This window comes from Piliocolobus tephrosceles, chromosome 1, assembly GCF_002776525.5.
Source record: "Piliocolobus tephrosceles isolate RC106 chromosome 1, ASM277652v3, whole genome shotgun sequence".
NCBI classification, from domain to species: domain Eukaryota; kingdom Metazoa; phylum Chordata; class Mammalia; order Primates; family Cercopithecidae; genus Piliocolobus; species Piliocolobus tephrosceles.
The window spans coordinates 187,099,199-187,115,493 of NC_045434.1; the positions used below are offsets into that span (position 1 = coordinate 187,099,199).

At 43.0% G+C, this 16,295-nt stretch overlaps 1 protein-coding gene and 1 pseudogene across 6 annotated transcripts in view; one reads left to right on the forward strand and one right to left on the reverse strand.

Annotated features, from left to right (window-relative positions):
• The window catches only part of KIAA0319L (KIAA0319 like), a 130,360-nt gene that overhangs the window by 27,480 nt on the left and 86,585 nt on the right, over window positions 1-16,295 (forward strand). The gene's annotated exons all lie outside the window — the stretch shown is intronic.
• Window positions 11,740-13,218, reverse strand: LOC111555848 (annotated as a pseudogene). The gene has a single exon (XR_002735660.2). The product of XR_002735660.2 is annotated as an actin, cytoplasmic 2-like (transcript).

Here is a 16,295-nt window from a genome sequence, read left to right on the forward strand (position 1 = left end):
GCTTCCCAGTATGGAGAAAGAATCAGTGAGCAATCCCCAGCAGTCCATGTTCTCACCATCTTCTGTAATCCTAGCCACGGGAGAGTGCTTTGACCGTTGTGGGCCCTGATACTTGCAGAGGGAGCTCCCTGGAGCCTGTGTGATGTCATTGCTCCAGAGAGGGAACTCACACTGAGTCCCATGCATCCCCCAGGTCCCTAGTGGGACACAGCACCATTTTGAGAGTCCAGCCCTCACCAAAGTGTATCCTGCCCTGGGGCCCAACAGCCCCTGCCTCTCTACATCCCTGGAGCCCCCCTGACATTCCCTCGCATCTGCCTAGAGGTCTCTAACAGCAAGATACTGGTTGGACCCAGAGGAACCGCAGGGTCCACACAGTGTCCTGCATACCAGGGAAAGGGCAGTGCAGTGTATCAGGGAGGCTGCTCCCAGGACAAAGGGTGCCAAAGTGCAAGCTCCCCAGAGTATGAAGCCTGCCCGCCTGGGGCCACCGCCACTAACAGCAGCCCCATCCCCTTCAGCAACAGGCTGCCATATACTTTCTTGTGCCATGAGGACATGATCTCCTTGCCAGCTGCTACAGCCACTGCTGCTGCCAGAAGCTGAAGCTTATGCTTCCCAGAGCCTGAAACCTACCTGCCTGGGGTGACTATTACAGACAGCAGCCCAGCCTCCCCCTTGTCTCCCACAAGTAGGGCTGCTGCACACTTTCACGTACCCTGAGGACAGCCTTTCCCTGCGCACTGCTGCTGCTGTTGCCATGCCAATCAAGTATGCTGCCCACTGACAACTGTAGCCTAAGCCGTTGAGGAAATCACAGATGCCACTGATGGTGTTCGTGGCTGAAGAAATCATATGGAGACTACACTGCTGCAAACATCCAGAATCAAAGCCAAAGTGCCCTACCCAACCAACACTGTAGATACATCTGTAAGAAAAAATCTTCCCCTGTGAAAGCCAATTCAAAAAATTAGAAGTGACTGTTAACACTTGATACACAGTTATCAACAAAAGGACTCAAGAAAAATGAAAAGGCAAGGACATATGGTATCTCCAAAAGAACACAATAATTCTTCAATAACAGACTCCAGTGAAAAATTTATGAACTGCCTGAAAATTCAAAATAATGATATTAAAGAGGCTCAGTGATATGCATGGGAACACAGATACACAAAACAAAGAAATCAGAAAAACAATTTAGGATATGAATGAGAAATTCACCAAAGAGATAGCATAAAAAAGAACCAAACAAAAATCCTAGAACTGAAGAACTTAGTGAATGAAATAAAAAAATACAATTGAGAGTTTTAGCAATAAACTAGATGATAAAGCAGAAGAAAGAATTTCAGAACTTGGGCTGGGTGCAGTGGTTCATGGCTGTAATTCTAGCATTTAGGGAGGCCGAAGCAAGCAGATCGCTTGAGTCCAGGAGTTAGATGGGCAATATAGTGAAGCCCTGATTTAAAAAAAAAAAAAAAAAAAAAAAGCTGGGCATGGTGTTGGTGCATGCCTGTGGTCCCAGCTATTCAGGAGGCTGAGGTGGGAGGATTGATTGAACCTGTGAGACCGAGGTTGCAGTGAACTGTGATCGTGCCACTGCACTCCAGCCTGAGTGACAATGAGACCCTGTCTCAAAAAAAATAATAATTTCAGAACTTGAAGACAGGTCTTTTAAAATAACCCAGTTAGATAAAATAAAAAGAAAGAAAAGAAAAAAGAAAGGTGTTGTGATATACGGGATGCCATAAAGTGACCAAAAATCTGAATCTTGGATATCCCAGAAGGTGAAGAGAAGTTTAATGGCATAGAAAACTGATTAAACAAAATAATAGCTTTAAACTTCCCAAATTTAAGAAGAGATTTAGACATCCAGATACAGAAAGCTGAGAGACTCCCAAATAAATACAACCCACAAAGATCTCCTTGGCACATGATAGTCAAACTGTCAAAAGTGAAGACAAAAAGAATTCTAAACACAGCAAGAGAAAAGCATCTACTCACATATAAAGGAATCCTAATCAGATTAACAGCAGATTTCTCAGCAGAAACCTGGCAAGCCAGGAGAGAATGAGATGATATATTCAAAGTGCTGAAGGAAAAAAACAAACCTGCCAGTTAAGGATACTATACCTAGTGAAGTTATCCTTCATAAATGAAGGAGAAATGAAGACTTTCCTAGACAGGGAAAAACAGATAATTAATCACCACTAAACCAGTCCTACAAGAAAAGATTAAGGGAGTCCTACATTTGGAAGTGAAAGAATAATATCTACCCTTGTGAAAACTTGTGAAAGTGTACAACTAACTAGTAGAGCAAGCACACGGATGAGAAAGAGAAAGGACTCACTCATTTTATCATCAAACAATAACAATAAGAAAGGAACAAAAGATATGAAAATAAGCAGAAGGCGATTAACAAAATGACAGTAGTAAGTACTCACATATCAATAATAACCTTGAATGTAAACAGATTAAAATTTCCACTTAAAGGATATGGACTGGGCCAGTCTTGTGGGCACATTCTTTTAGTCCCAGTACTTTGGGAGGCCAAGGTGGGAAGGATTTCTTGAGCCTGGGAGTTTGAGACCAGCCTGGGCAACATAGTGAGACCTCATCTCTACCAAATAACAGCAACAATAATGACAACAACAACAACAGACTGTCAGAATAGATAAGAAAACTTGACCCAACTATATGTTGTGTACAAGAAACTGACTTTACTTGTAAAGATAACTATAAACTGAAAGTAAAGGGATGGAAAAAGAATACTCCATGCAAATGGAAACCAAAGGTGAGCTGGAATAGCTTTACTTGTATCAGTTAAAACATATGTTAAGTCAAAACCAGTAAAAAGAAGGTCATTATATAATGATAAAGGGATCCATTCAGCAATAGGAGATAACAATTCTAAATGTATATACAGCCAACACCAGAGCACTCAAACGTATAAAGCAAATATTACACCTAAAGAGAGAGGTAGACTAATACAATAATAGTTGGGAACTTCAACACCACCTTCTCAGCAATAGACTGATTATCTTAACAGAAAAATCAACAGAAAACATTGGATTTAAACTCTGCTTTAGACCAAATGGATCTCACATTTACAGAACATTTCATCTAACAACTGCAAAATACACATTCCCATCAACACATGGAACATTCTGCAGGATAGACCGTATGTTAGACCACAAAACCTCAACAAATTTTTAAAAATCAAAATCATATCAAGTATCTTCTCAGACCACAATTGAGTAAAACAAATCCATAACAAGAGAAACTTTAGAAACTATAGAAATAATGGAACTTAAACAACATGCACCTGAGTGACCATTGGATCAATGAAAAAATTAAGAAGAAATAAATTTCTTGAAACATTTTGGGAGGCTGAGTCAGGAGGATCACTGGAGACCAGGAGTTCAAGACGAGTCGACAACATAATGAGACCCTGTCTCTACAAAAATAATTAGCCAGGTGTGGTGGCGCATGCCTGTAGTCCTAGCTACTCAGGAGGCTGAGACAAGAGGCTCACTTGAGCCCAGGTGTTAGAAGTAGCAGTGAGCCATGATTGTGCCACTTTGCTCCACCTGGGCGACAGAGTTAGCCCCTGTCTCTAAAAAGAAAAAAAGAAAAAAAATGTCTTAAATGTAAACGGAAAGAAACATACCAAAACCTATGGGTTACAGCAAAAGCAGTGCTAAGAGGGAAGTTTACAGCAATAAACACCTACATCAAAAAAGTAGAAAGATTTGAAATAACCTAATGATGGACCTTAAGGAATTAGAAAAGCAAGGACAAACCAAACCCAAAATTAGTATAAGGAAAGAAATAATAAAGATCTGAGCAGAAATAACAAAATAGAGACTAAAAAAATTTTTAAAAAATGAAATGAAAAGTTGGTTTAATGAGAAGATAAACAAAGTCAATAAACCACTAGCTAGACTAACCAAGAAAAAAAGAAGAGTCAAAATCAGGAATGAAAAGGAGACCTTACAACTGATATCACAGAAATGCAAAAGATATCAGAGACTACTATGAACATGAACTATACATGAACAAACAGGAAAACCTAGAGGAAACTGATGAATCCCTGGATACATAAAACCTGCCCAGATTGAATAAGGAAGAAATGGAAGACCTGAACAGACCAATAACAAGTCACAAGATTGAATCAATAATAAAAATCTCTCAACCAAAAAAGCCTAGGACCTGATGGCTTTGCTGTCAAATTCTACCAAACTAATAAGCAAGAACTAATATCAGTTCTTCTCAAACTAGTCCAAGAAATAGAAGAGGCAGAAACTCTCTCTAATTCATAGAATTCTTATAATTCTCTGAAGTCAGCATTACCCTGATACTAAAACTAGGCAGAGACACACACACACAAAAAACTGCAGGCCAGTATCCCCAATAAACATAGATGCAGAAATCTTTTTTTTTTTTTTTGAAACAGAGTCTTGCTCTGTCGCCCAGACTGGAGTGCAGTGGCTGGATCTCAGCTCACTGCAAGCTCCGCCTCCCGGGTTTAAGCCATTCTCCTGCCTCAGCCTCCCAAGTAGCTGGGACTACAGGCACCCGCCACCTCACCCGGCTAGTTTTTTGTATTTTTTTAGTAGAGACAGGGTTTCACCGTGTTAGCCAGGATGGTCTCGATCTCCTGACCTCGTGGTCCACCCGTCTCTGCCTCCCAAAGTGCTGGATTACAGGCTTGAGCCACCGCGCCTGGCCTAGATGCAGAAATCTTCAACATAATATTAGCAAAACAAATTCAACAGCACATCAAGAAAATACATCATGATCAAGTGGGATTTATCCCAAGGATGCAAGGATGCAAATGGATTCAACAAATGCAAATCAATAAACTTATACATCACGTCAACATGATGGAGGACAAAAACCATATGATTATCTCAGTAGAAAAAAAGCAACTGATAAAATTCAGCAACCTTTGTTTCCAGAAGTGCTTTTGAAAGCATAAAATTCAGGCTGGGCGCGGTGGCTCAAGCCTGTAATCCCAGCACTTTGGGAGGCCGAGATGGGCGGATCACGAGGTCAAGAGATCGAGATCATCCTGGCTAACACAGTGAAACCCCGTCTCTACTAAAAAATACAAAAAACTAGCCGGGCGAGGTGGCGGACGCCTGTAGTCCCAGCTACTTGGGAGGCTGAGGCAGGAGAATGGCGTGAACCCGGGAGGCGGAGCTTGCAGTGAGCTGAGATCCGGCCACTGCACTCCAGCCTGGGTGACAGAGTGAGACTCCGTCTCAAAAAAAAAAAAAAAGAAAAAAAAAAAAAAGCATAAAATTCAGTATCCCTTCGTGATAAAAATGCCCAACAAATTAGGTATAGAAGGAACAGCCTCAACCTCCTGGGCTTAAGCAGTTCTCCCACCTCAGCCTCCTGAGTAGCTGGGACTATAGGTGGATGCTGCCACACCTGAATAATTTTTTAAATTTTTTGCAGAGACAGGATCTTGCTATATTGATTGCCCAGGCTGGTCTTTAACTTCTGGCCTCATGTGACCCTCCTGCAGTCCTTCCACCTTGACCTCCCAAAGTGTTGAGATTATAGGCATGATCCACTGTACCCAGCCTCTAAAGTTTTTGTGGAACCACAAAGACCCCTAATAATCAAAGCAATTTGAACAAAAAGAATAAAGCTGGAGGCATCATACTACCTGACTTCAAAATATATTATAGGCTGGACACAGTGGCTCATGCCTGAGCAACTTAGTGAGACCTCATCTCTACAAAAGATTTAAAAAATTAGACAGGGATGATGGTATGCATCTGTGGTCCCAGCTATTTGGGAGGCTGAGGCGGGAGGATTGTTTAAGTCCAGGAGTTTGAGGCTGCAGTGAGCTAAGATTGGACCACTACACTCCAGCCTGAGCAACAAAGTGAGATCCTGTCTCTAAAAACCCACAAACGTATATATATACACACATACACATATGTACATATATACATATATGTGAGTTTTTAATATATACATGTATAGGTATATAAAATTCTAGTAACCAAAACAACAGACAGCATTGGTATAAAAACAGACAGACACATAGAGTAATGGGACAGAACAGAGAACTCAGAAATAAACCCATGTATTAACAACCAATTGATTTTTGACAGAGGTGCCACACATTGGGGAAAGGATATCTTGTTCAACAAATAGTCCTGGGAAAACTGGATATTTATACACAGAAGAATGAAACTAGAGCCCCTGCCTCTCCTCATATAAAAAAATCAACTCAAAATGGATTAAAGACTTAAATGTGAGACCTAGAACTATAAAACTACTGGGAAGAAATATAGGGGAAACACTCTAGCATATTGATCTAGGCAAAGATTTTATAGCTAAGACCCTACAGGCACAGGCTACAAAACCAAAAATAGACAAATGGGATTATATTAAGCTAAAAAGCTTCTGCACAGCAAATGAAACAACAAAATGAAGAGAGAACCCGTTGAATGGGAGAAAATATTTGCAAAATATCTGTCTTGTGACAAGAGACTAGTATCCATAATACACAATGAATTCAAACAACTCAATAGCAGAAAAACCTACACAGCCCCATTAAAAAGTGGGCAAAGGATCTATATATCCAGACATAAAAATGACTAACAGATATGTGAAAAAATGTTCAACATCACTAATTATTGGGGAAAGGCAAATCAAAACCACAATGAGATATCATCTTTTTTTTTTTTTTTTTGAGACAGAGTCTCACTCTGTTGCTGGGGCCGGAGTGCAGTGGCCGGATCTCAGCTTACTGCAAGCTCCGCTTCCCGGGTTTAAGCCATTCTCCTGCCTCAGCTTCCGGAGTAGCTGGGACTACAGGCGCCCGCCACCTCGCCCGGCTAGTTTTTTTTTGTATTTTTTAGTAGAGACGGGGTTTCACCATATTAGCCAGGATGGTCTCGATCTCCTGACCTCGTGATCTGCCCGTCTTGGCCTCCCAAAGTGCTGGGATTACAGGCTTGAGCCACCGCGCCCGGCCGAGATATCATCTTACCCCAGTTAAAATGGCTGTTATCAAAAAGGCGAAAAACAACAGATGCTGGCGAGTATGTGGAAAAAAGAGAACTCTCATATGCTATTGGAGGGAATGTTGAGTAGTACAGCCATTATGTAAAACAGAATGGAGATTTCTTAACAAACTAAAGATAAAACTACTATATGATCCAGCAATCCCACTACTGGGTATTATTTATCTAAAGGAAAGAAAATTAGTATATTAAAGGAATACATGCACTCCCATGTTTATTGCAGGACTGTTCAAAATAGCAAAGATATGGAATTAACATAAGTGTCTATCAACAGATGAATGGATAAATAAAATGTCGTATATTTATGCAGTGGAAAATGCTATTTGGCCTTAGAATGAAATCGAGTATTTTATAGCAACACGGATAGAACTAGAGGTCATTATGTATGTATGTATGTATGTATGTATTTATTTATTTATTTATTTATTTATTTTTTGAGATGGAGTCTCACTCTGTCACCCAGGCCGGAGTGCAGTGGCCGGATCTCAGCTCACTGCAAGCTCCGCCCCCCGGGTTCACGCCATTCTCCTGCCTCAGCCCCCCGAGTAGCTGGGACTACAGGCACCCGCCACCTCGCCTGGCTAGTTTTTTTTTGTATTTTTTAGTAGAGACGGGGTTTCACCATGTTAGCCAGGATGGTCTCGATCTCCTGACCTCGTTATCCACCCGTCTCGGCCTCCCAAAGTGCTAGGATTACAGGCTTGAGCCACTGCGCCTGGCCACAAGGTCATTATTTTAAGTGAAATAAGCCAGGCATAGACAAATATTGCATATACTTAATCAAATGGGGGAGCTAAAATAGTTGATCTCATGAAGATAGGGAGCAGAATGATAATTACCCCAAGCTGGGAAGGATGTCGTTGTAGGACAAGTGAGGGGATGAGGAGAGGTTGATTAATGAGTATATACACACAGCTAGATAGAAGGAACAAATTCTAATGTTCCATTGTAGAGTAAGGTGACTATATTGAACAACAATGTATTGTATATTTAAAAATAACTAGAAGTGAGGCCTTGAAATGTTCTTGACACATAGAAATGATAAATGCTTGTGATGATGGATATCCTAAATACCTTGACTTGGTCACTATACATTCTATGCATGTAACAAATACAGGTATCCCATAAATATGTACAAACTTTATAAATAAAACATTTTTTAAAAAGATGTGCTTCTGATCATCTTTCTTTTCCTAGGCTCTACTCACTTAAGATAAGGCAAAGGATCCAGTTTATCAGATAAATTGCAGAAGTCAGAGATCTCACCCAGTACTAAGTTCTAGTGATAATTTAGGAATAAAGAGTCAAGAGGTACAGTCAAGTAGGGAGAGTTGGTGATATTTTGTATGACTCCGCAAGTTCTTTCTTCCCTCATTGAACATGTGCACTTGGGCCTATAGTAATGGATGAGGTCTCTAACAGAGGCTTCCAGGGTCGCCTGACAAAACTTGGACAGTGTTTGGGTTATGAAACATTTCTTTTTTATACCCTGATGCTTGTATAGCTTATGCGACATTCTTGAGGGAACCATGGACACAAAAGAAGGCCTTTTCAGTACAAACCTGTCTTACAACTTTCTCCCCTGCTTTTATCTCCTATTTCAAAGGTCTAGATTTTACCAGAGCTGCTAGCAACAACCAGGGAATATAATTTTTTGTTATTTTTTCTTTGACCTAGTAGTCCCTGTTAGTACCCGTGACTATTTCCCCGAGTCTAAATCTGTTTCCACCAAGTTCAATTGGTAAGACTTGCCCCATGATTTGCCTCAGAGCTTTATGCCATTTTATACCAAGGACGAATAGGTAGTCATCCTGTCATTAGTTCCTCTTAGTTTTCCATCCTTTTCTTTTTCTTGCTATAAAGTGCCTTAACCATTATGATTTGTCAGTCTCATTTGACATTCTTGTGTAACTTGGTGCTTTTTGACTCACTTGCACTTAACTCTCCTTCCCCTCCCAACTTTTAAAATGTGACTAGAATCCATTGAGTTAATAAACCCCATCTATACTTAGACTTGTTAGTTAAGAGATTAGATAGAATATTTTGAGACTGGCTTTCTCTTAGAAAAAGACACTGGTTTTCCTCTGGCCTGCAGGCCATGGCCGTTCATTCTTTCATATTCCGTGTATCTCTGAGTTGGGAGGTAGGGTTAATGTCTAACACTCTTCACTGTCACTTCTTGAATATTCCTCCTCCACTTTCATGCAAAAACTTCTGCTCTTTGAGGTTTATACCACTTTCTACCCATAATCATTACTCATCTACCAACCCTCATTTACCACCCTCATTTATTGCAGCATATGGGCCTCATCTCCTTTCAGAGTCCCATCATCAACCTGGATGTCTTCAGTATGACCCACCTGATACCTGGCTATCTGGTTTCCTGACATTTTTGTTCATTCATTCTTTCAAAACTTCATTCATATACACACATGCATTTATTTATGCATTTGTTGAAAAAGATTTTTTGAGCACCTACAATGTAATATTCCAAACTCTATGCTAGAATTAGAGATGCAAGGGTAAAAGAATAAGAGAAGACAGAAAACCAAACGTGGTCCTGGAAGTTACAGTGTAGTGAGGGACAAAGACATGGAACCAATGGTTGTTGAGCTGAAACCTCATGTGAGGAGTTAACTGGATGGAGAAAGGAGTCAAGAGAGTACTAGGTAGAGGAGGCAGCATGTCAAAGGCACAGTAAGGCGAGGGAGATGGTCCATTTCAGGGATTGAAGAAGGCTAGATTGGAACATAGGGAAGGAGGGAATGTGTGTAACAAGCTGGAGCCAGAAAGGTAGGTAGGGTCCAAACCATACAAGATCTTTCTTTTTTTTTTTGAGATGGAGTTTCACTCTGTTGCCAGGCTGGAGTGCAGTGGTGTGATCTCAGCTCACTGCAACCTCTACCTCCCGGGTTCAAGCGATTCTCCTGCCTCAGCCTCCCAAGTAGCTGGGACTATAGGTGTGTGCCACCACACCCAGCTAATTTTTGTATTTTTAGTAGAGATGGGGTTTCACCATGTTGGCCAGGATGGTCTCGATCCCTTGATCCACCCACCTTGGCCTCCCAAAGTGCTGGGATTACAGGCATGAGCCACCGTGCCTGGCCCATACAAGATCTTTTTGTTTGTTTTTGTTTTTTTTGTGGGGGGGAGGGACAGAGTCTCTCTCTGTCACCCAGACTGGAGTGCCGTGGCACAATCTCGGCTCACTGCAAGCTCCGCCTCCTGGGTTCACGCCATTCTTCTGCCTCAGCCTCCCGAGTAGCTGGGACTACAGGCGCCTGCCACCACGCCCGGCTAATTTTTTGTATTTTTAGTAGAGATGGGGTTTCACCATGTTAGCCAGGGTGGTCTTGATCTCCTGACCTCGTGATCCGCCCGCCTTGGCCTCCCAAAGTGCTGGGATTACAGGCGTGAGCCACTGCGCCCGGCCAAGATCTTTTTAAGTTAAGTTAAAGATTTTGGTTTTCCTTCTAAGAGGCCTGGGAAGCCATTGAAAATTTTGTTTAACTTTTTAAAACTTACTTTTCAAAAGAAAATAATACAGGTACATTATACAGATTCAAAAGATATAAAAGGATAGGCTGGGCACAGTGGCTCATGCCTGTAATCCCAGCACTTTGAGAGGGCAAGGAAGGCGGATCACAAGGTCAGGAGTTCGAGACCAGCCTGACCAACATGGTGAAACCCTGTCTCTACTAAAAATACAGAAATTAGCCGGGTGTGGTAGTATGCACCTGTAATCCCAGCTACTTAAGAGGCTGAGGCAGGAGAATCACTTGAATCTGGGAGGTGGACGTTGCAGTGAGCCGAGATAATGCCACTGCCCTCCAGCCTGGGTGATAGTGAGACTCTGTCTCAAAAATAAATAAACAAATAAACACATAAATGGATAAAGAACAAATAAGTCTCCTACTTTCATCTTCAGTCACCTAGCTTCCCCTCCTAAAGTTTCATGAATATTCTTCCAAAAATAGCCTATATATGCATATATATATAATTCTCCCCCCCAACAAATTGTAGCATGCTATACATACTGCTCTGAACCTTTTTCCTCCCCACATAATGTATCCTGGATATCATTCTATGTTAGAACTATACAGAGTGGCCTTATTTATTTCAGCAGTTGCATGAATCTTCCTTCTTTCCTTCATTTATTTATTTATTTATTTTTAAATTTTATTTTTTTTAAGACGGAGTCTCACTCTGTCACCCAGGCTGGAGTGCAGTGGCGTGATCTTGGCTCACTGCAAACTCCACCTCCCAGGTTCATGCCATTATCCTGCCTCAGCCTCCCAGGTAGCCAGGACTACAGGCGCCCACCACCACGCCTGGCTAATTTTTTGTACATTTTAGTAGAGACGGGATTTCACTGTGTTAGCCAGGATGGTCTCGATCTCCTGACCTCGTGATCCACCCATCTCCCAAAGTGCTGGGATTACAGGTGTGAGCCACCATGCCCAGCCTATTTATTTATTTATTTATTTAATTTTTTTTAAGGTGTGCACTTTTATTCAACTGGTCTCAAGTCAGTGTACAGGTAAGACCTGGCTGCCTCCACCCACTCCCAGGGAGACCAAAAGCCTTCAGACATCTCAAGTTAGGGGACAAAAAAGAGGGGGCATGAAGGCTCATCATTCAAAATAAAACAAAAAAGTATTAAGGCAAAGATTTAAAAAATTTTGCATTACATAATTTACATGAAAGCAATGTTATCGCCTCCACTGTGTGGACTCGGGAGAGGACTGGGCCATTCTCCTTAGAGAGAAGTGGGGTGGCTTTTAGGAGGGCGAGGGACTTCCTGTAACAATGCATCTCATATTTGGAATGACTATTAAAAAAAAACAATGTACAGTCAAAGTCCTCCGCCACATTGTAGAACTTTGGGGGATGCTCGCTCCAACCAACTGCTGTCACCTTCACCGTTCCAGTTTTTAAATCCTGAGTCAAGCCAAAAATAAAAACCAAACCAAAACAAAAAAAATCAAATAAAGCCATGCCAATCTCATCTTGTTTTCTGTGCAAGTTAGGTTTTGTCACGAAAGGGTGTAACGCAACTAAGTCACAGTCCGCTTAGAAGCATTTGCGGTGGACGATGGAGGGGCCAGATTCATCATACTCCTGCTTGCTGATCCATATCTACTGGAAGGTGGACAACGAGGCCAGGATGGAGCCGCCGATCCACACAGAATACTTGCACTCAGGAGGAGCGATAATCTTGATCTTCATCGTGCTGGGTGCCAGGGCAGTAATCTTCTGCATCCGGTTGGCAATGCCAGGGTACATGGTGGTGCCACCAGACAGCACTGTGTTGGCGTACAGGTCTTTACGGATGTCCACTTCACACTTCATGATGGAGTTGAAGGTAGTTTCGTGGATGCCACAGGACTCCATGCCCAGGAAGGAAGGCTGGAAGAGAGCCTCAGGGCAGCGGAACCGCTCATTGCCAATGGTGATGACCTGGCCATCGGGCAACTTGTAGCTCTTCTCCAGGGAGGAGCTGGAAGCCACCGTGGCCATCTCCTGCTCGAAGTCCAGGGCAACGTAGCACAGCTTCTCCTTGATATCACGCATGATTTCCTGCTTGGCCGTGGTGGTGAAGCTGTAGCCACACTCAGTGAGGATCTTCATGAGGTAGTCAGTCAGGTCCCTGCTAGCCAGGTCCAGATGCAGGATGGCGTGGGGCAGGGCATACCCCTCATAGATGGGCACAGTGTGGGTGACCCCATCACCGGAGTCCACCACAATGCCAGTGGTACGGCCAGAGGCCTACAGGGACAGCACAGCCTGGATGGCCACGTACATGGCTGGGGTGTTGAAGGTCTCAAACATGATCCGGGTCATCTTCTCCTGGTTGGCCTTGGGGTTCAGGGGGGCCTCAGTCAGCAGCATGGGGTGCTCCTCAGGAGCCACATGCAGCTCATTGTAGAAGGTGTGGTGCCAGATCTTCTCCATGTTGTCCCAGTTGGTGATGATGCTGTGCTCGATGGGGTACTTCAGGGTGAGGCTGCCTCTCTTGCTCTGGGCCTCGTCGCCCAACATATGAATCCTTCTGACCCATGCCCACCATCATGCCCTGGTGCCTGGGGTGCCCCATGATGGAGGGAAAGACGGCCCGGGGGGCATCGTCGCCCACGAAGCCGGCCTTGCACATGCTGGAGCCGTTGTCGACAACGAGTGTGGCGATATCATCCGTGGTGAGCTGGCGGCGGGTGTGGACGGGCGGCGGAGCGGCGAAGGCGAGGCTCTGTGTTCGCAGGGGGGACGCAGTCTCGGCAGTCTATTTATTTTTTATTTATTTTTTTGAGACAGAGTCTCACTCTCTCGCTCAGGCTGGAGTATGGTAGTGCAATCTCGGCTCACTACAACCTCTGTCTTCCGGGTTCAAGTGATTCTCCTGCCTCAGCCTCTGCCAGTTGCTGGGATTACAGGCGTGCACCACCATGCCCAGCTAACTTCTTGTATTTTTAGTAGAGACGGAGTTTCCCTATGTTGGCCAAGCTGGTCTTGAACTCCTGACCTCAAATGATCCACCCACCTCAGCCTCCCAAAGTGCTGGGGTTACGGAAGTGAGCCACTCCGCCCAGGCTTCTGTAGTTTATTTAACCAGTTATCAACTGATGACTGTTTAAGCAGTTTCCAATTATTTTCTAACTCAAACATTATGCCGTGAATATTTTTGATATTGTGTCACATAGTGCTAGTTTATTTGTACAATAAATTCCAAGTTTAGCTACCTTTATTTTATATAGGCTGAATTTCTTTTCTTCAGAGCATTTATATTAGTTTCCAATCCTATATATTTATTGTCTTTTAATCTCTGTCTCCCCCATCTAAGTTATAAACTCTACCAAAGTAATGCCCAGCATGCAGCAGATGCTCAAAAATACTTGTTAAATGGATGAATGAATAAGAAGATAAGAATGATAGCTAGGAGGGAAGTAGGGTTGCTTCAATTTTGAAAAGAATGGAGTTCATTGAGGTTGCTCATGCTTGAGGCAGGAGAACCACTAGAGGGCAGGAGTTCAAGACCAGCCTAGGCAACATAGTGAGACCTCATCTCTACAAAAAAAAATAAAAATAAATATAAAAAAATAGCTGGGTGTAGTGGCACACATGTGTAGACCCAGATATTTGGGAGGCTAAAGTGGGAGGATTGTTTGAACCTAGGAGTTTGAGGCTGCAGTGAGCTGTGATTGCACCACTGCACTTCAGTGTGGGTGACAGGATGAGACCCTGTCTTAAAGAAAAAAAAGAGGCTGGGTGCAGTGGCTCACACCTATAATCCTAGCACTGTGGGAGGCTGAGGCGGGTGGATCATGAGTTCAGAAGTCTGAGACCAGCCTGGCCAATATAGTGAAACCCCATCTCTACTAAAAATATAAAAATTAGGCAGGCGTGGTGGCGCATGCCTGTAGTCTCAGCTGCTTGGGAGGCTGAGGCAGAAGAATCGCTTGAACCTGGGTAGCAGAGGTTGCAGTGAGCCAAGATTGTGCCACTGCACTCCAGCCTGCGTGACAGAGTGAGACTCTGTCTCAAAAAAGAAAAAAGAAGATTTGAGGGTGGCTACTGTGGGAAATGAAATAAATAATGAAGGTAGAAACTCGCAGAATAGCCAGGAAGCCCACTGCTGATAAGAATGGAGACCATTAAGGTGAGATCAGTCTGTGAGGTTGGATTGTCTTTTTTCCCAGCTCTCAGAACAGATTCATCCATGATTGCCATTTTCCCAAATAGCTAGGGCAAAGGAATGGAGAGTATCAGTACTGGAGAGGTTGAAGTGATGGACTCTAGAATTGGCGCTGCATAAGGACAGATATGAAGATGAATCTGAAACATATCTTCTCTTTCTCTTCCTGAATAATCTCATCTATGCTCATAGTTTTAGTTTCCTGTGGGAAGAAAGAGAGAGCAAAGTTCTTCTTTAAAAGAACTTTGAAAAGAGTTCTTTTCTTTTCACTGGTCTGGTTTGAGCACACAGATCCTGGTCTGGAGACTGATTTTTGGAGGCCACTGTGTGAGGTTCAGGAAGGTCTCCTAAGTACCGTATAATCAAGGTCTACTCTGTTAAGTGGTTTTACTTTTATTTCTTGTAACAGGAAGATAAAGAATTAGGGTGTTTTAATTGTCACTGAAAGGCAGCAGGGAAGCAGCCTGGGCTGGAAACGTGGATCCACATTTGAGAGCAGTGGAAGTTTACGTAGAATTAGAAGCCATCATATGGTTGAAGTTATACAGGGGGAAAAAAACTATAGTTCACTGTGCTGAATCACTTTTATTTTTTAAAAACAGATAAAGCTTACAATCACTTTTAATTCTTAGCATGTTCTTTCTAAGCCTCTGGGCCTTTGTTTGAGTATTCTAGTTTCTACCTCCTACCTGTTTTGATTTATTTTCCTCTCAAAATTTCATGTTCCCAAGGACACCAGATTTGCCTGGTTTATACCTGTCTATCTGTTAAATGGAGATAATTTTAGGGCATTCAGATGGGCTATACCAAATATGCCACGTAATTCATTTTAAGTAAGAAATAGCCCCATAACTCATCATCCTCTGATATTAGTCAAACTGTAAGGAGAATTTGAGCAAGCAAGCCTTTTTTTTTTTTTTTTTTTTTTTTTTGAGACAGTCTTGCTCTGTCACCCGGGCTGGAGTGCAATGGCACAATCACGGTTCACTGCAACCTCCACCTCCTGGGTTCAAGCAATTCTCTTGCCTCAGCCTCCCAAGTAGCTGGGATTACAGGTGCCCACCACCATGCCCGGCTAATTTTTGTATTTTTAGTAGAGACAAAGTTTCACCATGTTGGCCAGGCTGGTCTCAAACTCCTAACCTCAAGTAATCTGCCCGCCTCGGCCTCCCAAAGTGCTGGGATTGCAGGTGTGAGCCACTGCCCGGCCAATTTTTTAACTTTTATTTTAGGTTCGGGGCACATCTGAAGGTTTGTTATATAAGTAAACTCATGTCACAGGGGTTTGTTATACAGATTATTTCATCACCTAGGTATTTTTTTTTTTTTTTTTTGAGACGGAGTCTGGCTCTGTCGCCCAGGCTGGAGTGCAGTGGCCGGATCTCAGCTCACTGCAAGCTCCGCCTGCCAGGTTTACGCCATTCTCCTGCCTCAGCCTCCCAAGTAGCTGGGACTACAGGCGCCCGCCACGTCGCCCGGCTAGTTTTTTGTATTTTTTAGTAGAGACGGGGTTTCACCATGTTAGCCAGGATGGTCTCGATCTCCTGACCTCGTGA